Raw genomic sequence first — 21,747 nt, 5'->3', positions numbered from 1 at the left:
TGGACTTGAGTTTTGTGCATGGTGATAGATATGGATCTACTTTCATTCTTCTACAGGTTGACATCCAGTTATGCCAGTACCATTTGTTAAAGATGCCCTCTTTCTTCCATTGTGTACTTTTGGCTCCTTTATCAAAAATCAGGTGTTCGTAGGTTTGTGGTTTAAGATCCGGGTCTTCTATACGATTCCATTGGTCAACTTCTCTGTTTTTATGCCAATACCAAGCTGTTTTCAATACTGTAGCTCTGTAATAGAGTTTGAAGTCAGGGATGGTAATGCCTCCAGAAGTACCTTTATTGTATAAGATTTTTTTGGCTATCCTGGGTTTCTTGTTTTTCCATATAAAGTTGGTTATTGTCCTCTCAATCTCTGTGAAGAGTTTTAATGGGACCTTGACTGGGATTGCATTGAATCTATAGATTGCTTTTGGTAGAATTGCCATTTTTACTATGTTGATCCTCCCAATCCACGAGCAGGGGAGATCCTTCCATTTTCTGGTATCCTCTTCAATTTCTTTCTTCAAAGACTTAAAGTTCTTGTCAAATAAATCCTTCACTTCCTTGGTTAGAGATACTCCCAGATACCTTATGCTATTTGTGGCTATTGTGAAAGGTGATACTTCTCTGATTTCCCTCTCTGCTTCCTTATCCTTTGTGTATAGGAGGGCGACTGAGTTTTTGGAGTTGATCTTGTAACCTGCCACATTACTGAAGGAGTTTATCAGCTGTAGGAGTTCTTTGGTGGAGTTTTTGGGGTCGCTTATGTATACTATCATATCATCTGCAAATAATGAAAGTTTAACTTCTTCCTTTCCAAATTGAATCCCCTTGATTCCCTTATGTTGTCTTATTGCTATTGCTAGAACTTCAAGCACTATATTGAAGAGATAAGGAGAGAGTGGACAGCCTTGTCGTGTTCCTGAATTTAGTGGGATAGTCTTGAGTTTCTCTCCGTTTAATTTGATGTTAGCTGTCGGCTTGCTGTAAATAGCTTTTATTATATTTAGGAATGACCCTTGTATCCCTAATCTCTCCAAGACCTTTATCATAAAAGGGTGCTGAATTTTGTCAAATGCTTTTTCAGCATCTAATGAGATGACCATATGGTTTTTTTTTCCTTCAGTTTGTTTATATGATGGATTACATTGATAGATTTTCGTATGTTGAACCAGCCCTGCATCTCTGGGATGAAGCCTACTTGACCGTAATGGATAATTTTTCTAATGTGTTCTTGGATTCGGTTTGCCAGTATTTTATTGAGAATTTTTGCATGAATGTTCATGAGTGAGATTGGCCTGTAATTCTCTTTCTTGATTGAGTCTTTGTGTGGTTTAGGTATCAGGGTAACTGTAGCTTCATAGAAGGAATTTGGCAGTGACTCTTGTGTTTCTATATTATGAAATACCTTAAGGAGTATAGGTATTAGGTCTTCTTGGAAGTTCTGGTAGAATTCCGCATTGAAACCATCTGGTCCTGGGCTCTTTTTGGTAGGGAGGTTTCTGATAACAGTTTCTAATTCTTCGCGACTAACAGGATGATTTAGAGCATTTACCTGGTCCTGGTTTAACTTTGGTATATGGTATTTATCTAAAAAACTGTCCATTTCTTTTACATTTTCCAATTTTGTGGCATACAGGCTTTTGTAGTAAGATCTAATGATTCTCTGAATTTCCTCTGTGTCTGTGGTTATGTCCCCCTTTTCATTTCTGATCTTATTAATTTGTGTGTTCCCCGTCTGCCGTTTGATTAGTTTGGCTAAGGGTTTGTCAATCTTGTTGACTTTCTCCAAGAACCAGCTTCTTGTTTCATTGATTCTTTGGATTGTTTTCTGTGTTTCTATTTTGTTGATTTCTGCCCTGAGTTTGATTATTTCCAGTCTTCTACTTCTCCTAGGTGAGTCTGCTTCTTTTTTTTCCAGAGCTTTCAGGTGTGCTATTAAGTCACCAATGAGTGCTTTCTCCGTTTTCTTTAAGTGGGCACTTAGTGCTATGAACTTTCCTCTTAGCACTGCTTTCATCGTGTCCCATAGGTTTGAGTATGTTGTGTCTTTGTTTTCATTAAATTCAAGAAAGACTTTAATTTCTTTCTTTATTTCTTCCTTGACCCAGGTGTGGTTCAGTAGTTGGCTGTTCAGTTTCCATGAGTTTGTAGGCTTTCTGGGGGTAGCATTGTTGTTGAATTCTAATTTTAATCCATGGTGATCCGATAAGACACAGGTGGTTACTAATATTTTTTTGTAACTGTGGAAGTTTGCTTTGTTACCAAGTATATGGTCTATTTTCGAAAAGGTTCCATGAGCCGCAGAGAAGAAGGTATATTCTTTCCTATTTGGGTGGAATGTTCTATAGATGTCTGTTAAGTCCATTTGGTTCATTACCTCCATTAAGTCTTTCAATTCTCTGTTAGGTTTCTGTCTGATTGACCTGTCCATTGGTGAGAGAGGAGTGTTGAAGTCTCCAACTATTAGTGTGTGTGGTTTGATGGCTGCCTTGAGTTCTAGAAGTGTTTCTTTTACATAAGTGGGAGCTTTTATATTAGGGGCATAGATATTCAGGATTGAGACTTCATTCTGATGGATTTTTCCTGTTATGAGTATAAAGTGTCCCTTTCCATCTCTTCTGATTGATTTTAGTTTGAAGTCAACTTTGTTGGAAATTAGTATGGCCACACCCGCTTGTTTCTTAGGGCCATTTGCTTGATAAACCTTTTCCCAACCCTTTACTTGAGTAGATGTCTGTCTTTGTGGTTGAGGTGTGTTTCTTGTAAACAGCAAAATGTTGGATCCTGTTTTCGTATCCAGTCTCTTAGCCTGTGCCTTTTTATAGGTGAATTGAGTCCATTGATATTAAGTGATATTAATGACCAGTGGTTGTTAACTTCGGTCATTTTTTGTAGTAGAGTATGTGTGTTTCCCTTCTTCAAGTTGTGCTGATGAAGGGTCGCTAGATGCCTGAGTTATTGTGGGCGTTGTTGGACTCTTTGGTTTGTGATTTTCCTTCTATTACTTTCTGCAAGGCTGGATTTGTGGCTGCGTATTGTTTAAATCTGTTTTTGTCCTGGAATATCTTGTTTTCTCCATCAATGGTGAATGCAAGCTTTGCTGGGTATAGTAGTCTAGGCTTGCATCCATGTTCCCTTAGTGTCTGTAGCACATCTATCCAAGCTCTTCTGGCTTTCATGGTTTCCATTGAGAAATCAGGTGTAATTCTGATAGGTTTCCCTTTATATGTTACTTGACCTTTTTCCTTTGCAGCTCTTAATATCTGTTCTTTATTCTGTATGTTTTATGTTTTGATTATTATATGGCGTGGGGATGCTTTCTTTTGATCCAGTCTATTTGGTGTTCTGTAGGCTTCTTGTACCTTCATAGGAACATCCTTCTTTAGGTTGGGGAAGTTTTCTTCTATAATTTTGTTGTATATGTTTTCTGGGCCTTTGAGTTGTAATTCTTCTCCTTCTTCTACCCCAATTATTCTTAGGTTTGGTCTTTTCATGGTGTCCCAGATTTCCTGAATGTTTTGTGTTAAGAATTTGTTAGATTTGTTTAGTTCTTTAATCTGTGAATTTATTTCCTCTATAGTATCTTCAGAGTCCGAGATTCTTTCTTCCATCTCTTGTATTCGGTTGGAAATACTTGTCTCAGAAGTTTCTGTTCGTTTACTCAGAGTTTCCATTTCCAGTCTTCCCTCAGATTGTGTTTTCTTCAATGCCTCCATTTCATTTATCAGGTGTTGTACTGTTTCCCTTACCTGTTTGATTGCTTTTTCTTGTTTTTTCTTGTTTTTCTTGGGTATCTTTGAGAGACTTATTTATTTCGTCTACCTTTTTTGTTTGTCATCTCCATTTCTTTATGGCAGTTTTTTACCTCCTGTTTAAGGTCCTCTATTATTTTCATAAAGTACTGTTTAAGGTCGGTTTCTTCTATATCTTCTGGGGTAGGGTGTTCAATTCTTGTTGTTTCGGGATGTCTGGATTGTGGTGATGTCATGTTGCCTTTCATGTTGTTGGAGGAGCTCCTGCACTGGCGCCTGCCCATCTCTTCCTTCAAGAGGAGCCGGGAGGTGCTTGGTGTCCTAGATCAATCTTTGCTGTGACTGAAACTGGTTGGATCTCCCCAGTGCCAGAGGAGGACCTATTCCTTGCGTCACAATCTAAAGAAGCCCGCACTCCCTTGCAGGAATCCTCAGACCTGCCTGGAGGCCAGAGTCTGACCCCTTTGGGTGGATGGCCTTAGAACAGGAGCAGGACACCTGAGAACATTAGGGAAGGCTTGGGAGAGGCAGGGACGCGAGAACAGAGACAAGCCTGCAGAGGGAGCTGGGGGGAGGGGGTCTGTGCTCTCTTCCAGGGCAGGTTGCCCCAGGGTCCGCATTCACTCACCAGTTCAGATGGAATGTCAGGGCACAGGGTCAGGGATTCCAGGCAGCCCAGGGACACTGCCCGAACAAAAGGGCCAAGGTGGGGGCAGGGCGGGATGGAATATCACACAGCGAACCTGGCAGCACAATCTGAAGGAGCCCGCACCCCACCGCAGGAATCCTCAGGCCTGCCTGGAGGCCAGAGTCTGACCCCTTTGGGTGGATGGCCTTAGAACAGGAGCAGGACACCTGAGAACACTAGGGAAGGCTTAGGAGAGGCAGGTAAGGGAGAAACAGAGACAAGCCTGCAGAAGGAGCTGGGGGAGGGGGTCTGTGCTCTCTTCCAGGGCAGGTTGCCCCAGGGTCGCACCCACTCACCAGTTCAGATGGGATGTCAGTGCACAGGATCAGGGATTCCAGGCAGCCCAGGGACACTGCCCGAACAAAAGGGCCAAGGTGGGGGCAGGGCGGGATGGAATATCACACAGCGAACCTGGCAGCACAATCTGAAGGAGCCCGCACCCCACCGCAGGAATCCTCAGGCCTGCCTGGAGGCCAGAGTCTGACCCCTTTGGGTGGATGGCCTTAGAACAGGAGCAGGACAACTGAAAACATTAGGGAAGGCTTGGGCGAGGCAGGGACGCGAGAAACAGAGACAAGCCTGCAGAGGGAGCTCGGGGGAGGGGGTCTGTGCAATGTCTGTCTTTGAGGTTGAGGTGTGTTTCTTGTAAGGAGCAGAAGGATGGGTTCTGTTTTTGTATCCAATCTGTTAGCCTGTGTCTTTTGATAGGTGCATTGAGTCCATTTGTATTAAGGGATATTAATGTTCCCACGGAGGTTGCTTGCCTGGGGCTTCTTCCACTGAGGTCGCTGCCTTGGACTTGCTCCAGCAGAGGTCGCTGGCTCAGGCCTGCTACCTTAGAGGTCACTGATTCATGACCAGTTCTGCAGAGGTCTCTGACTCAGCCCTGCTCCCTCAGAAGCCACTCCTTTGTACCTACTCTAGTGGAGGTCACTGGTTCAGGCCTCTTCCAGCAGATATTGCTGATACAGGCCTGTTCCCATAGATGTCCCTGGCATGGGCCTGCTCCCCTGGAGGTCTCTTGCTTGTGCCTAGTCCCGCAGAGGACTGGCTCAGGCCTGCTCCCTCAGTGATTGCTCCCTTGTACGGGTTCCTGTGGAGGTTGCAAGCCTACTCTGGCAGAAGTCTCTGGCTCAGGCCTGCTATTGTGCAGTCACTGTCTTGGGCCTGCTCCAGTGGATATCACAGACTCAGGCCTGCCCCTGTAGAGGTTGCTGCCTCAGGCCTGCTCTGGCTGAGGTCACTTGTTGTCTGAGGTTTTCTGTCCTGCCTGGTTCCCGCAGTCGTTAAGTCCCAATGAAATCACACAGAGGTCTACATTAGTTATAAACTGATTGCCTCATTAGCTTGGGCTTCTTATTAATTTTATAACTTATATAAGCCTATTATTCTTGTCTATGTTAGCCATATGGCTTGGTACCTTCTTTGGTGGTACAGTCACATTTTGCTTGTTCTGTTGCAGGGTCAGGACTGCAGACGAATGGGCTTCCTTCTTTCCAGAATTCTCCTGTTCTTATTGACCCACCTCTACTTCGTGTCTGGTAGTCCTGCCTATACTTCCTGTCTGGCTATGGGCCAATCAGTGTTTATTTAAAACATAATTGACAGAATACAGACCATGGTCCCACACCAGTCACTGGTTCAGGCCTGCTTTTTATTTGTTTTTCTCATACATGATTGCATTGTTTGAACATTTAGGCCTTTAAACTTGACGATTATATGAATATTATTGTATGTACAAGCCTCAATTCATTTAGAATAGTATAACGGCAAATCACACAATGTTTAACCTTCCCAATGAAGAATGGTTAAATAAACAACAGTGATGGCCATCAATATTTTATCTGAGACCTCATGAGTCACTGATAGAGACTCAGTGGGTGTTTGGATTTTGACTCTCTGCTCTAATGATGTCATTTGGGCCCTATGTAACCCATTGGTCAGAGATCACTGAACTATAGAGGAAAAGAAACAGTAGGAAGCAGCAGAAACAACATTGTTACTCCAGGTATGACCTCATCTGGTGATGGACCCACATCTCACATAACAGCCTTACCTTACAGAGTCTCTTGTCTGGAAGGTGACTCTGGCTATACCTTATTTGATCCACATCACCTCTTTTCCACATTGCCTGAACCATTCCTCCTCTTAAAACTAACCTTTCTGGGGCTTCAGCATCCTCCACCTATAAGCATACCCTGAAGGCAGGGAGAGCAATTACTTCAGCTGTGCAGGTAGACAAACTGAAGCCAACAGAGGACAGACACTTGGATTAGTGGTGAGACCTCTCACCTCGTAGTGTAGCCATGATTCTCTCAAGCCAATGGAGAATTTTTTTTGCACTCCTCCCACCAACTGAAGTGTCCTGTGGCTACTAGTCTATGGAAAATAAGGGAATCCATTCACCAAAAAAACTAGCTCTAAGCCCAGTGTTTGGGTCCCTTGTGAAGGGAAAGCTAGACACTGAGAAAAGTGTGGGAAGGGGAAGGGGGAGACAGAAAGAAAGCAGGAAGTAGGGGCAATGTTATAAACCCTCAAAACCTGCCTCCGACTAGTTATGTACTTCTTCCAACAAGGCTACACCTATGCTAAAGGTTCCATAGCTTCCCATATGCAGACCATGGGTTCAAATACATGAACCTGTGAGGGACATTTCTCATCCAACAACCCCCCATTCTCTCCCTTTGGAATGCATTGTTTATTCTGTAATCTTGTGTATTAAAAATGGGTATCTTACTTTTGATTTTACATATTACATAATCTCATATTTAAGAGATTGTCTTTAGAAATAGATGAAACTTGAAGTTTTAATATTTATTTTACTGGGTATATTTATGTTTGCGTGTGTGTGTGCACCATATGCATGCAGGAGCATGTGGAAGTCAGAAGACGGTATCAAGTCCCTTACAACTGGAGTTACCAGGTGGTTATGAGTTTCCATGTGGGCGACTGACCTGGAATCTGTATCTTCAATAGGACCAGTAAGCACTCTTAAATGCTGAGCCATCCCTCCAGCTAGGACTTTGTAATTTTAGAGTTAGAATTGTTAGATTTTTGTTACTTTTGAAGCTTGGCTGCATGTATTTTGCATTATGAGACTGTCGTGAGCCTGTGGGGACAAAGAGTGGAGGGTTACTGCTGAAGTGATGTGTTTGGATATCACATAGGCAAGAGGTGGAGATGTGGTGGTTAATACTGTCAGCTTGACAAGATATAAAAGAACCCAGGACAAAAACTTCTAGGCACATGAAGGATTATATAGATTTGGCTACATGAGGAGGAAGAGCTCCCCTCCTACCACAGCTTCCTGAATGTAGACAACAATATTCCATGGCCTGGGGTTATAGATAAAATAGAATGAGAAAGTCGCCTGAACACAACATTCATGTCCCTCTACTGCCTGCCTGTGGATAGAGTGTGATAACTTGCCACCCATGTTTTCCCTACTGTGACGGACTTTGCTCTTGGGCTATGAACCAAAATAAACTCGTCCTTCCTTAAAATATTTTTACCCTTACTTTAGGGGGCAGTAATGGGAGGGGCAGTGTGAACTAGCGCATACACGGAGGGCAAAAAACAAATTGCAGGATTTAGTTCTTTCCTTCCACTCTGGGATACAGGGATGGAACTCAGCCTTGGTGGAAAGCTTTTCTACTTAATGATGCATGTCACCCCTCCCTTTCCCCTTACATTTATTTGGTGTGTGTGTGTGTGTGTGTGTGTGTGTGTGTGTGTGTGTGTGTGTGTGTGTGTGCAGGACAGGCTCCAGGGGCACAGGTTTTATGGTCAGAGGACAAGTCATGGGAGCTGATTCTCTCTTTTCACCATGTGGGTTCCAGGACTAGAACTCGGGTCATCAGGGTGAGCAGACAATTCTGCTTTCTATCCCTTAAATTGCTCTTTCCAGAGCAATGAGAATACTAACTAAGACAATCAGTGATCCTATTCTGGGTACATAGCTAGATGAAAAGAAATCAGATCAAAATCTTGCGCAGTTGTCTGCATTCTCGTGTTCACTGAGGAAATAAGAGTTAAGATTTGCAAGCAGCTTAAGTGTCCATGGACAGTTGGATGGATGTAAAAATAAGATAAAAAATATATAGTCATACATATATAAGTATATTTTCATATTGTCCAAGGAAAATTGAATTATAAAAAGGGAAAGAAGTTCTTCAGTATGTGAAATCATGGATGCAGCAGAAGGACATATCCCAAGTGAAATAAGACAGACCTAGTAAAACAAATATTGTATTGATCTCACTTATTAAATCTACAAAAGTCTAATTTGCAGAATCAACACAGAATGGTAGTTCCCAGAAGTTTATAGATGAGGAAACATTGGTCAATGTTTCACTTATAAGATGAGAAAGTTCTAGAGGTATAATATTCATCATAGTGACTATAGTTAATATTATTCTATGTCTTAACTCAAAGTTTCTCCTAGAGTACATTTGAACTATTTTCACTACCAAAAGATAAGGGACTGACATGATGTCCTTTATCTTTGTTTTGGAAACCATTACACTGTGTAAATACATATACCAAAAGCTTGTGTTCCACACTTTAAGTAGACGGCATTCTCAGTTGTTGATTATAACTGGAAAGTATGTGATATTCTGAGAGAATTTTTAAGTGTTTGAAATATGCTCTCTGGGTGGTACTGCAGCATTAGGAGCCATCTTTTCTGTCTCACAGAAAGCAAACTTCGCCTAGTGTCTGCATTAGACATAAGTCGTTCCTACTATTATTTGTATAGCATTTGTTTGTACTCTTCGGCATCAACTGGCTTTAATTTTGTTCACTGAGTTCGGAGATAATCTTGTTGCCCCTACTCTATTGTAAAGCAGCACACTCAACAGCCAACCAAACATAGACATGTGAAGAACAGCCCGCAGCAGAAGACTCATTTCAATTCTGTCTCTTGACGCATTTCTAGGGCTCTTCAGTTCCTATGGCGGCCACTGGAGGGCGATACTGCACTTCAGATGCCACCTGCTGAAGCGTATTCTGGAAAATTCTTTTCTCTTCCAGTCCATGGTTTTAACTCCTTTATAAGATCACACAGATAAAATTAAACCTATGTGATGGATGTATGAAAAAAAAGGAAAATATGATAACGGCACTAGTCCCGTTCCCAGATTCCCATCTTCATCCCTGGTTGTGGTGTAGACTCAGGGTTGCCTGTTTCTGATACATGACATCTGTAGTTGATTGTGCTAATAACCCATCAAAAGACACATTGTTGTTTGTTGTATAAGTTAAACGAATAGACTTCTCTGAATTCTCTAGAAATTCACATGTATTTTGATTCTTACCTCCAAAATGCATGTACACTAACCATTTCTTAACAGTATTTCTCCCTTAAGAAGCATGTTTAAAGTAATAAAGAGTTAATGGACGGGCATCAATATACCTAGGAAATGAACTGCCAAACCAAGCCAGTGTAAAATTTTCTGTTCCTGATAAAGTAAATTCAGAGTCAAAATGAAAAGAAGTGGACAGCTGCATAATAATAGAGAGGACAGTCCTTCACAGTGATATGAAAATTCTAAAGAGATACTCACCGAACTTTATTACATCAAATTCAGAAAACTAACATAGCCAGACATAAAGGCACATGTTGACCGAACCACAATAATCAGAAATGAGTTAAACACCCTGCTCTCACCAATAGGCACATTGTTTAGACAAAACTTCACTAGACATCAGAATTAAATGATGCTACCCCTCAGATGGCTCCACAGAAGGTTCAGCCTATAGCCACAGGTTATATATTCCTCACAGGAGTCTGTGGAAAGTTCTCTAAAGTACATAAAGTGACAAATACAGGGAAACTGAAATATTCTCTAGCCTTTGATTTGATCCCAATGGAATGGGAGTAGAAATCAACCACAAAAGAAACTACAAAAATATAATCTCATGGATATTGAACAATACATTACTGAGTAATCAGTAGACCACTGAATAAATTAGCAGAAAAATTAAGAACTTCCTAAAAGAAATATACAAATGCAGCTTACCAGAACCAATGGGAAACAATGGAGGTTGTTCTAAGGCAGGCATGGAGGTACAAGCCTGTAATCCCAGAACATGGCAAGTGGAAGCAAACAGATTAGGAGTTCATGCTCAGTCTCTGCTATGTATTGTGTTTGAAGCCAACCCAGGCTTTGAGACACTCTGTCTCAAAATATAATAAAATAAAACTGGTTCTAAGAGGGAAATCCATACCTATAAATGTTCACATTAGATCATCAGAGACATCTCAAATACTTAACCTTACAATGTGGCTCAAGGTCTAAACATGTGTAAGCTGATCCCAAAATTAGTAGACAAAAGGAAGTAGTTGGGATCAGGGTAGAAATTGATGCAATTGTGATGCAAAGAGCACTACAAAGAATCAGTAAAATGAATACTTGAGCATTTGAAAAAAAATAAAACCGTGGCATAAGAACAGAAAGGAGGACCAATGGAACCGAATAGAAGACCCAGATATCAGTCCACACATCTTAGAAAACCTGATTTTTGACAAAGAAGCAAAAAAAATCAAATGGAAAAAAGAAAGCATATTTAACAAGTGGTGCTGGCATAACTGGATATCTACATGTAAAAGAATGAAAATAGACCCATATTTATCACCATGCACAAAACTCAAGTCCAAATGGATCAAAGACCTCAACATAAAGTCAGCCACATTGAACCTTATAGAAGAGAAAGTGGGAAGTACACTTGAACACATTGGCTCAGGAGACCACATCCTAAATATAACCCCAGCAGCAGAGACACTGAGAGAAACAAGCTGTATTCATTTGCCTTCCAAATTTAAGATGTCGTTATTTTTTTCTGCTGTGTAGTACTCCATAGTGTAAATGTACCACATTTTCTTTATCCATTCTTTGGTCGAGGGGCATTTAGGTTGTTTCCAGGTTCTGGCTATGACAAACAATGCTGCTATGAATATAATTGTGCACATGTCCTTGTGGTATGATTGAGCATCCTTTGAATATACACCCAAAAGTGGTATTTCTGGGTTTTGAGGAAGGTTGTTTCCTAATTTTCTAAGAAATTGCCACACTGACATCCAAAGGGGTTGTACCAGCTTGCATCCCCACCAGCAATGGATGGGGCTAGAAAACATTATTTTGAGTGAGGTAACCCAGAAACAGAAAGACAATTATCGCATGTACTCACTCATAGGTGGTTTTTAAACATAAAGCAAAGAAAACCAGCCTACAAACCACAATCCCAGAGAACTTAGACAACAATGAGGACACTAAGAGAGACTTACATAGATCTACTCTACGTGGGAAGTAGAAAGTAGAAAATGACAAGATCTCCTGAGTAAATTGGGTGCGGGAGGCCTGCTTGCCACTCAGGGTCATGGTGATGTCTGGACCATGCTGCTGCCAAGGACCATGTCTGGGTTTATGGTCCTACTACAGCTGGGGTTTGAGTGAACAGCCATGGCCACCAAAGGCCACAAGGATGCCCAGTATCTGGTTTGCCCCCTGTGGCCATGTAGATGTCTGAGGACCACCACTGGAGCCACGGTGATCTAGGCAGCCTGTGCTGCCATCTGGTGTCATCCAGGCCTAAGCTGCTGTGGAGGGTCATTTCTGGGTCTGTGGCCCTACAGCAGCCAAGGTCTGTGTCAATGTTCATCGCCGGTGTTGCCACAAAAGGCCACACAGAAACCCAGTGTCTGGGCCTTGTTAGTGTCCAAGGCCTGTGCTGCCACCTGGGCCCTAGTGTTGTTCAGACCATGTCTGGGTCTGTGGCCCTATGGCAGCTAGAGTCTGAGGTGATGTCTGTGATTCCTATTGTAACAGAAGACCCTGTGGTTGCACAGAGTCAAGTCAGCCATCTGGGACCACGCTGGTGCCCAAGGGCCATGCTGCAGCTAGGGCCATACAGATCTGAGTAGCACATACTTCTTCCCAGTACCTTGATGGACATCTGGATCAGGGATGCAGCTCAGAGCCACTTCTGAGTATATGGCCCAACTGCAGCCAGGGTCTGTGTTGATGTTGATGTCTGTGGTTCCTGTTGTCATCAAGTGTCCTGGGTTCTGGACCACCACCTGGAGCCATGTTGGTATCTGAGGGTCATGCTACAGCCTGGGCCATGCAGATTTGAGGGGCTTGTGCTGCTACACAATGCCATGGTGACATCTGAGCCAGAGCCACAGCTCAGGGCCATGTCTGTGCTCATGGCCCTACTGCAGCTAGTGTTCATGTTGGTGTCGGAGGCTTCTGCTACCATTGAAGGCCATGCAGACACCTGAGGTCTGGGGCCATGTTTGTGTCAGTGAAGCATGCTACTACTAGGGCCATGCTGATAAGAATGGCCTGGGACAATTGTGACATCCAGCAGCATCCTGGATGCTGCTGAGGAACATGTCTGGATCTGTGGTCCTACTGTAGCTGAGGTCTGTGTTAAAGTCTGAGGCCCATATTGCCACCAAATGTCACACAGAAGCCAAGCATTGGGGCTGCAACCTATGACCTTTTTGGTGTCTAGGGGGCCATGCCACTTCCAGAGCCATCCTTATCTGAGTGACCAGTGATTCCACCCAGAGCCAGGATGCAGTCTGGGTCTGAACTGCTACTGAGGATCATGTCTGGGTCCATGGTCCTGCTGCAACTGGGGTCTATGTTGATGTCTGTGGCCTATGTCACCTCAAGGGTCCATAGGAACAATGTTAGGTGAAATCAAAGGGCCATGCTGATTTGGTCCCACCCTTTCCTGGCTCTGGGAAAACTGGCCCTGCCCCTCTCTGGACACTGCAGCGAGAGCTGGTCCCGACCCTTGACCCTCATGGTAGAACTGCTTTCTCCCAAACCGCACCCTTACCTCCTGCACTCAGGAGAGATGGCCCCACCCTTCACCACAAGTGAAGGAGAACTGACCCTGATGGCATGGGCATAGGAAAGCTGGTTCCACTCCCCCACCTGATGTGGGCATCCCCAGTGACCCGGACTGAGCAGCTCAGCTAGTACCCAGGCCCACAATTGGGCCTTGGGTTGACCTATCATAACATCTACCCCATCTAGGCCCAGTTGGAGCTCATGAAGAGACTGGTCCTGTGAAACAATACTGGCAGGATCTCCATGACTTGTGATAGCCTCGGGATATCCCAGAGCAGTTCTAGTGAGGATCCAGTGATGATGGTGTACCAGAAAACAGAGGCCTTAAACCAGACCAGTGACTCACTGTGATGAACTCTTATTAGTAAAGCTGACTGGATAAAAGTGTATACTATGTGACACACTGTGACTCCCGGTGCCATCAGGAAGTCCTGAGCTACTTTGGCTTCCTCACCTTGGTGCTGGTTAAATACTGAGAAATATGCTTTGCTTGATAAATAAAAGCAATTAATTCAATTCTGTACATGGAGAAAAAAAGCCCAGAATTCACGGGCAGGGAGCACAAACTGGAAGTTGTGCAAGTCACCAAATGACAGGGAACCATGGCAGGGAATGCAGCAGTGGGGGCAAGGGGTGTGCCTGCACTTGGTAAATCTACAAAGAAAAAAATATAACTTAGGTAAAAGCAAGACAAGCGGGTTGGGGTGGGAGACTTTCTGGGCTCTGGACCTAGGCCTTTAAGCCAGTCTACCCAGTAGGTGTGGAGTCCAGATCCATGTGGGTGCCAGATGAAGAGGGATGCTAAATAAGAAACCCCACACTAGCTCAGAATTGAGTATAATGAAAGGTTATTTATTTAGAGGTAGACTCACAGATCACAATCCTCTGCTTGAAAGGGGAACAGCAATTGAATCCAGCAGCCAGGAAAGAGGCCGGACGCATGCTTTACAGCAGCATATATAATATAATAGGCCACACCCAAGTGGGTGGTTAACTTACAGGCTACTGGCAGTAGGAATTCCTACAGCAAATTAGTCCTTTCTTGCATGCATGTTTGGGCACTAGGTGTGTGCCCGGTGCCTGAAGAGGCCAGAAGACGGTGTTGAAAGTAGAATTACAGGCTGTAGTTAACCACCATGTGATTACTGGGAACTGAACCTCGGACTTCTGCAAGATCAACCAATGATCTTAACCCCTGAGTCATCTCTCTAGCCCCAGTATCTTGCTATTTTAAGTTTAATCAATACATAAATGCATATAGCCACAGGGTATGTAATGATGTTGTGATGCATGTACAAAGAAAAATGGCCAAACCAGCATAAGTATAGTAACCATCATCCTAAACATTTGCCTTTCTTTTGTGGCAAGAATATTAGGGGCTGGAGAGATGGCTCAGAAGTTAAGAGCACTGGCTGCTCTTCCAGAGGTCCTGAGTTCAATTCCCAGCAACCACATGGTGGCTCACAACCATCTGAAGTGAGATCTGATGCCCTCTTCTGGTATGAGGTAGAACACTGTACACATAATAAATAAATAAACAAACAAACAAATAAATAAATAAATCTATCTTTTAGAAAAAGGAATATTAAAATGCTCTCTTGCAGTGGTTTCAAACAGTATATTGCTGTGCTATAGTCATCCTATTGTGTAATATGGCACTAGAACGTGCTACCCCATCTCACTAGAACTTTTGACTTTTCACTCACCTTATTCTGTGCTTTCTGTAACCTCAGTTAACCATCTTTACCTCTACTTCCATGAGGTCAAGTTGGACATTTCACATAAGTGAGACTGTGAATGTGTTTTACTTAATGTAATGTCTTCTATGTTTATGCATGTCCTCATAAATGGAATTCTGTCTTCATTTAAAACTGAATGCTATTATATATATATATATATATATATATATATATATATATATCTGCCACATTTTTTTCCACTAAGAATGCTTCAATATTGTGGGTATCATGGATAAGGCAGCAGTGAATGTGTGATTGCAGATGTGTCTTGGACATACTGATCTCATTCCATTTGGCTATATTCCCAGTAGGAAGACTGCTGAATCATATGGGTTCTACTTTTCCTTTTTTAGAACTTCTATGCCGCTTTCTGTAATGGTATACTAATTTTCCTTCCCATTTACACTCTACAAACATTCTCTTCCCTCTGCAGCTTGGTCATCGCGTATCTTTTTTTTTATCTTTTTTTTATCACGTATCTTTTTATCTTCTTAATAATGACCATGGTAACTGTTGTAAGGGGATATGTATATCTCATTTTAGTGCTAATTTGCATTTACCTGATTGTTATTAATGTTGGTCACTTCCTCTACATGTCTATCAGCCATTTGCATTTCTTCTTTGGAGGAATGGTCAGTCATTCAAATCCCTGGCATAATTTTTGTCAGGCTATTTTTTGCTTGTTATCAAGTTATAACATTCCTTATGTATTTAGAGTATTAACCCAATATCAGATATATGGTTTGTAAATAGTTCCCTCATTTCACAGATTGCCTTTTCATGATGCTGATTTTTTTTTTTGAGATAGGGTTTCTTTGTGTAACAGCCTTGGCTATTCTGGAACTCACTCTGTAGACCAAGTTAGCCTTGAACTCAAAGAGATCCGCTTGGCCCTGCCTCCTGAGTGCTGGAATTGAGTACGTGTACCACCACTGCCCTGTGGTATTGAATTTTTTATTTTGCATGTAGAAGTGGTTTAATTTGATATAGTCCTACTTGCTTAATTTTGCTTCTGTTGCCTAAGCTTTTGGTACGATATCCCCAGAATCATTGTCAAGGCAAATATCAATATGATTTTTCCTTTTTGTTCTCTTTTTGTGATGTTACAGTTTCCGGCCTTATAGGTAAGAATTCAGTCAATTTTGTGTTGTTTTGTGCATGATACCAGGTAAAGCTCAAATTTCATTTTTAAAGATAAGTTTTCAACTTTCCCCCAAACTATCTTATTTATTAAAGAGAATATTCTTTTCACACTGTATATTCGTGAAATCTTGTCACCTGTTTATCAGTTCCTTTTTCTGTTGCTGCAATAAAGCACCCTGAGAGCAGCAACTTAAGGGAGAAAGGACTTATTTTGGCTCAGAGTTTGAGGTTCAGCCCATCATAGTGGCAGGAGTATGATGCAGCTGGTCACATTGCACGCTTACTGGAGAATCAGAGAACGCTTGGTGCTCAGTTTATTTTCTTTTTTTATTTAATCCTGGACCTCAGCCTATAGACCAGTGTCACCAACATGACTTCCCCCTACTAATTAACCAAATCTAGATAATTTTCTGCATGTATTACTAGAGGCTTTATCCTAGACCATGTTAAATTGACAATGTTTTGGGCTTTTTATTCTGAGAAAATGCTTCTGTGTAATAGCCCTGGCTATCCTGGAACTCACTCTATAGAGCAGGCTGGCCTCAAACTCACAGAAATCTGCCTGCCTTTGCCTCCCAAGTGCTGGGATTAAAGATGGGAGTCACCACCACCCAGCTTTATATCATCACAGACTGTACAAGCATAAGTTCATTCCTGAAGTTGTTGCTGCATTTTATTGGTCTCTCTGTGTGTTATAGTAGTACTATGAGAGTCTGATTACTTTACCTTTGTAATATATTTTGAAATCAAAAAGTGTTCCACTTTCCATGGTCATATTGGCTACTTTAGGTTTTTTGTTAATTCTATACCAATTTAGAATTTTTATTTATACATCTGTAAAAATTGCCACTGAGAACTTGGTAAGAAATGTACTCATACTCAATGCATGGATGGTCTTGGCTAATATGAAACTATAATAGTCTTAAGCTTTCCAATCCATAACCATGAGTGTCCTTAACATTTGAAGATGGAAAGTTTAAGCAGGAATGGGGACTAGGAGGGAAAGGCAATGGAGGAGGGGAAAGAACATTTATCCAAACTAGGTATGCAGAAAACAAAGCACATGGAAACCTATTACTTTGTAAAACAATTAAAAAGATCTGCTAAATTAGACACATGGGGCTGGAAAGATGGCTCAACAGTTGTGAGCACTTGTTGCTCATGCAGAAGACCTGCGTTTGGTTTCCAAAATCCATATCTAGTGACTCAAAATCAACTGTAACTCCATTTCAGGGGATCTAATACCCTCATCTGATCTCCACAAGCACCAGGCACGCACATGATACACATCCATCCATCCAGGCAAAACACTCATACACATAAAATCAATAGTAAGTCTAAAGCATTTTGAAAGAGTGTTCTAGAAACGTGCGATCCTGCATGCCCAGATAATATTGCTCTATGAGCTCCTAAACAAAGCTTAAGACATCTCCTTGTGAGTTGTTGATTATGGAAGCCCCAGGGGAACTCAGACCAATATATGCTCTTGCCGCTCTTGTTCTTCATCAGACTTAGTTGTTAGTGCCTTACTGTTGAAGGTACCACACATTTTAATTTCAAGATATAGAGACATTAATCTGGACTTGAGCTTGGGAACTCCTCCCTACTGGATAGCTTTAATAGTGCCACAAAATGCATTACAGGCTGCTAGTGGAGGAAAGGATCAAGGAAGTACCCATCTATGAGCCTACAATCTACCATAGTAACTAACTTCTCAAGCAGTATATTTTCATCTACATAATAATGGCACAACCATTATGGGGGTAAGAAACTGCTGTATGATTAGATTTGAAGCCTACTATGAAGAATTCATACCTGGTACTGTAAACCTGATCAAAGACAGAAGGCTGAGGCTTAGGTCTTAGGTTTAAGGGCCAACTTACCACTGTTATTTAAATTGTCATGGTGCCAAACTGACTTCTCAATAGTTATGTTTGTACTGACAGACAAATGTATACTCCCGGCCTTAATCAGAAAAGCCTCTTTTTACAGTGAGTTGTGGTGAGTGCAGAGATGCATGGCTACTCAAGCTGTTGAGAATAAGCAATGGCTGAGTGCTTAGCCCGAAACAGGATATTTATACCACCACTTCTAAGACTTAGGGAAATTTGGGAAAGATGGGGTGGAAAGAATGGAAGAGCCAGAAAATAAGGATAAGGGCTATGAAATCCTGACTTCTGGCACAGAAGAGCCAATGCACTTGTCACTCCACATGGGCTGTGACTGCCTGCGCCAGGCCTGCTATTCCCATTAGCAGTCAAACATGAATTGGGCAGGGGATCACAGGACCTTACTCCTCCTAGCTGAACTAGAGAAAGCGAGAGGGGGGAGGAAGAAAGGACATGAATATTGAAAAGAAATTGTAAGGACAAGAACACTGATAGTGATGAGAGAGATTAGAATTAGAGTAATCAGAATGTACTTTACACGGGTATGGAATTGTCTAAGAACAAATTTAATTAAAAGAGAAAAATCTTGTTTGATGATCTTTGACTTTTAATTAGAACACTCATTGTCCTTTCATTTTAATTCAATTGTTGGTAAAATTGTGTCTAAGCCTCTCATATAATTTTGTGGATTTTCTTTTGTCCCACCTGGTGTAGAATACTCGTTTGCAGTTGAGTGAAAGGTTAGCTCTCTTTGAATTTCCCATAACTATTAAATAGCTCCAACAGTGAGGAGTTCAGGTTACACAGGTCCAGCAAACTTTCCCCTTTTGGGTCTCCCTTTTGTCTCCTACCTTTAATTCCTTGGTCCACGGTGGAAGCTTTTTTTTTGTTAATGTAATTCTCTCCGTCTTTTCATATTGTGGCTAAGCTTTATTGGCAGATGAGCATATTTTCCTATGTAACTTGAGAGATAATATAATTTAGCCTGTCAAAGCTGGTCTCAAACTTATTATTTTACTAAACCCTTCTTAAGTAATAACCTTCATTGCTCTGTGTCACAAGTAGAAAGCTACAGAAGGAACAGGATATCATATGGGAAATCAGAACACCATTTCTAATACTTTAAAATTCTTATCAGAATTACTCATTTTTCAATTTAGATTTGTTTATTTTTTTTAAAGTACTGTTGGTCATTTGAAATGTTGTTGGTTTATTTGCCCGTCATAAATTTATACTTTGTATTATTAAAATTATCATCACGTTTAGTTTTGGTACATTTCAGTCAAGTTATCCTTTATCTACTTTGTCATTATTTTAAGGAAATCTTAATTTAGATGATTGTCTCAAAAATCTGTTGATTTATTTGTTATTTCCATACACTATACATGGAAGACTGATCCCTGGAGGAATCTGTATTTACCTACTTTCTTCATCTGCCACTATCTATTTGAGATGAGATCTTGCTCTGGTACCCATTCTTGTTTTTGGACTTAAGCCATCCTCTTGGCTGAGTCCTTCTAGACGCTAGAACTACAGGAGTGCATTATAACATCCAATTTTGCCACCGTTTTCACTATCTAAATTTATTTACACCCTTCTCTTGCATTTTTAATCCATACATATTTATTGCTCCTATATTCTTGATTAACACTTTAAGGGGAAAGTTGAGAACCATAGTCCAAATGGGTGACGATTCACGAATTGAGGGTCAGACATAAAATAACCCAGTATTAATTGAAACCATCTCTTGCTATTAAAGGACAGGAATGCTTGCTCTGGGTTTCTGAAGACTGTACTTGTCTTGTTGTTGACTAGTAATCACTCTTCTGACTTCCCAGAAATGTTACAATAAGTTTTAAATATTACGCATTCATTCAAGGGGGATGTCTTCACTTATTAGTTCCAAAATTCTTTTATTGTAGTTTTATTAGTTATCTGTTATTGCAGAATTAATTTACTTCCAAATTTAGCAGTTCATAACATAAATATGTATTATCTCACTCAGAAGCAAGAGTCAACAATGTAGAAGCTGTTTCCACAGTGATTTGGTACAGAGCTTTTCATGCGGTTTTTGTTGGTTTAGAATGTAACTGTTACTCATCCCTTGTCTGCCGGCATCACTGGGGCTGGAGGCTCTGCTTCCAAAACAGTTAACCCACACAGCAACTGGCAGAGACTTTAGCTACTCACTTTGAGTCACTCCAGAAGGAATAAATAGTCAGACAGTGAGACTGAGAGACACCAAGGGAGAGAGGGAGAGAAGGAAAGGGAAGGAAACATTAAATGCTGGAATGCTAACCCTTAGGACTAAGACGGGAAGACTGTTATGAGTTCGAGGCCAACTTGGGCTATACAGATCCTGTCTCAAAAGAATAAAAAAATAAAAATTCAGTAGTCCCTCAAGCTATTCTCTGACCTTCATACACGCACATGCCCCCACAACATAAATAAATAAATTTAAAACAAAGGGAGGGGAGGAGGTAAAGAGAAAGAGAAAGAAATGAAGGAAGGGAGAGAGACTGAGAGGAATGTCTGTATTGATTTCTGAAGTGGCTGAACCAGTTTCAACTCACAGCAACCATGTATGAGTATCCTCTTTCCACATCCTCACCAGCATTCATTGCCATTTGCCTTCTTGATAGTAGTCATATTGACCAGGGTGAGACAGTTCATATTCACAATGGAGTTTTATTAAGCCATAAGGGAAATGGTATCATTACATTTGCAGTAAAGTAAGTGGAACTTGATATCATTATCTTAGATGAAATATGCCAGAATCAAAAACACAAATATCACCTGTATTCTCTCATGAGGAATTTAGACATGAGTGTGGTGTGTGTGTGTGTGTGTGTGTGTGTGTGTGTGTGTGTGTGTGTAGGACTGAAAAGGAAGAAACAGATATTAAGTGAGGGGAGATGTAGGAGTCTCTTGAACACTGTAAATACCTCCTATGTAATGGGGAATGGCCATGATTACATCTTTTTACATGAGCCGCATTCTGTCACTTGCACAAGGGTTGTTTTGTGTATATTAAGTGTAAATTTAATGTTTGATATCTAGACATGTAACCTCTTCTTTTTTTCCTTGGGCCCCAAATCTAAAACAAGGATCGGAGAATTTTCAGGCTTTCCATAAAGAATTCATCTTTAGCATGATGATGATGAAGATTTCAGAGAGCAGGGGTTTATTTCTCAGCATTTTGCTGGAAAAAAATTTTCATTTCTCACGACTTTTCTCTTTCCTCCCAGGTAGCCTCTACATTTTTCCAGGTCTTATCTATTAGTTATCAGCCTCCACTTCCACTCCTGTCACAGTAGAACAATTAGAAATACATTATTGGCACCTCCCAATTTACAAGACAAAATCTGACCCTTCTGACCGTTAACAGTTTATCCAATGGGTCATTATGATTTCTAGTGGTAAAAGACAGCACTTAGTGATACTTGCTGGTTGGCATTGCATGTGCACACATATTTTCCCCATGGATGCATGTACGGTGTATGCCAAGTTAGTTGTTGCTAGGTGAGAGGGACATACTGAATCTCATGTTCTCTTATTATCAGATAACAACTGAACGTTGTTGTATTCAATGTGTGTATGTGTGTGTGTAAACTAGTAGAAATGTAACAAAATGAAAAATACGTATAACATGATACCATTCCTTCTAGAAAGG

This window comes from Arvicola amphibius, chromosome X (genome assembly GCF_903992535.2).
Source record: "Arvicola amphibius chromosome X, mArvAmp1.2, whole genome shotgun sequence".
Lineage (NCBI taxonomy): Eukaryota > Metazoa > Chordata > Mammalia > Rodentia > Cricetidae > Arvicola > Arvicola amphibius.
Note: the sequence above shows the minus strand (reverse complement) of the source record.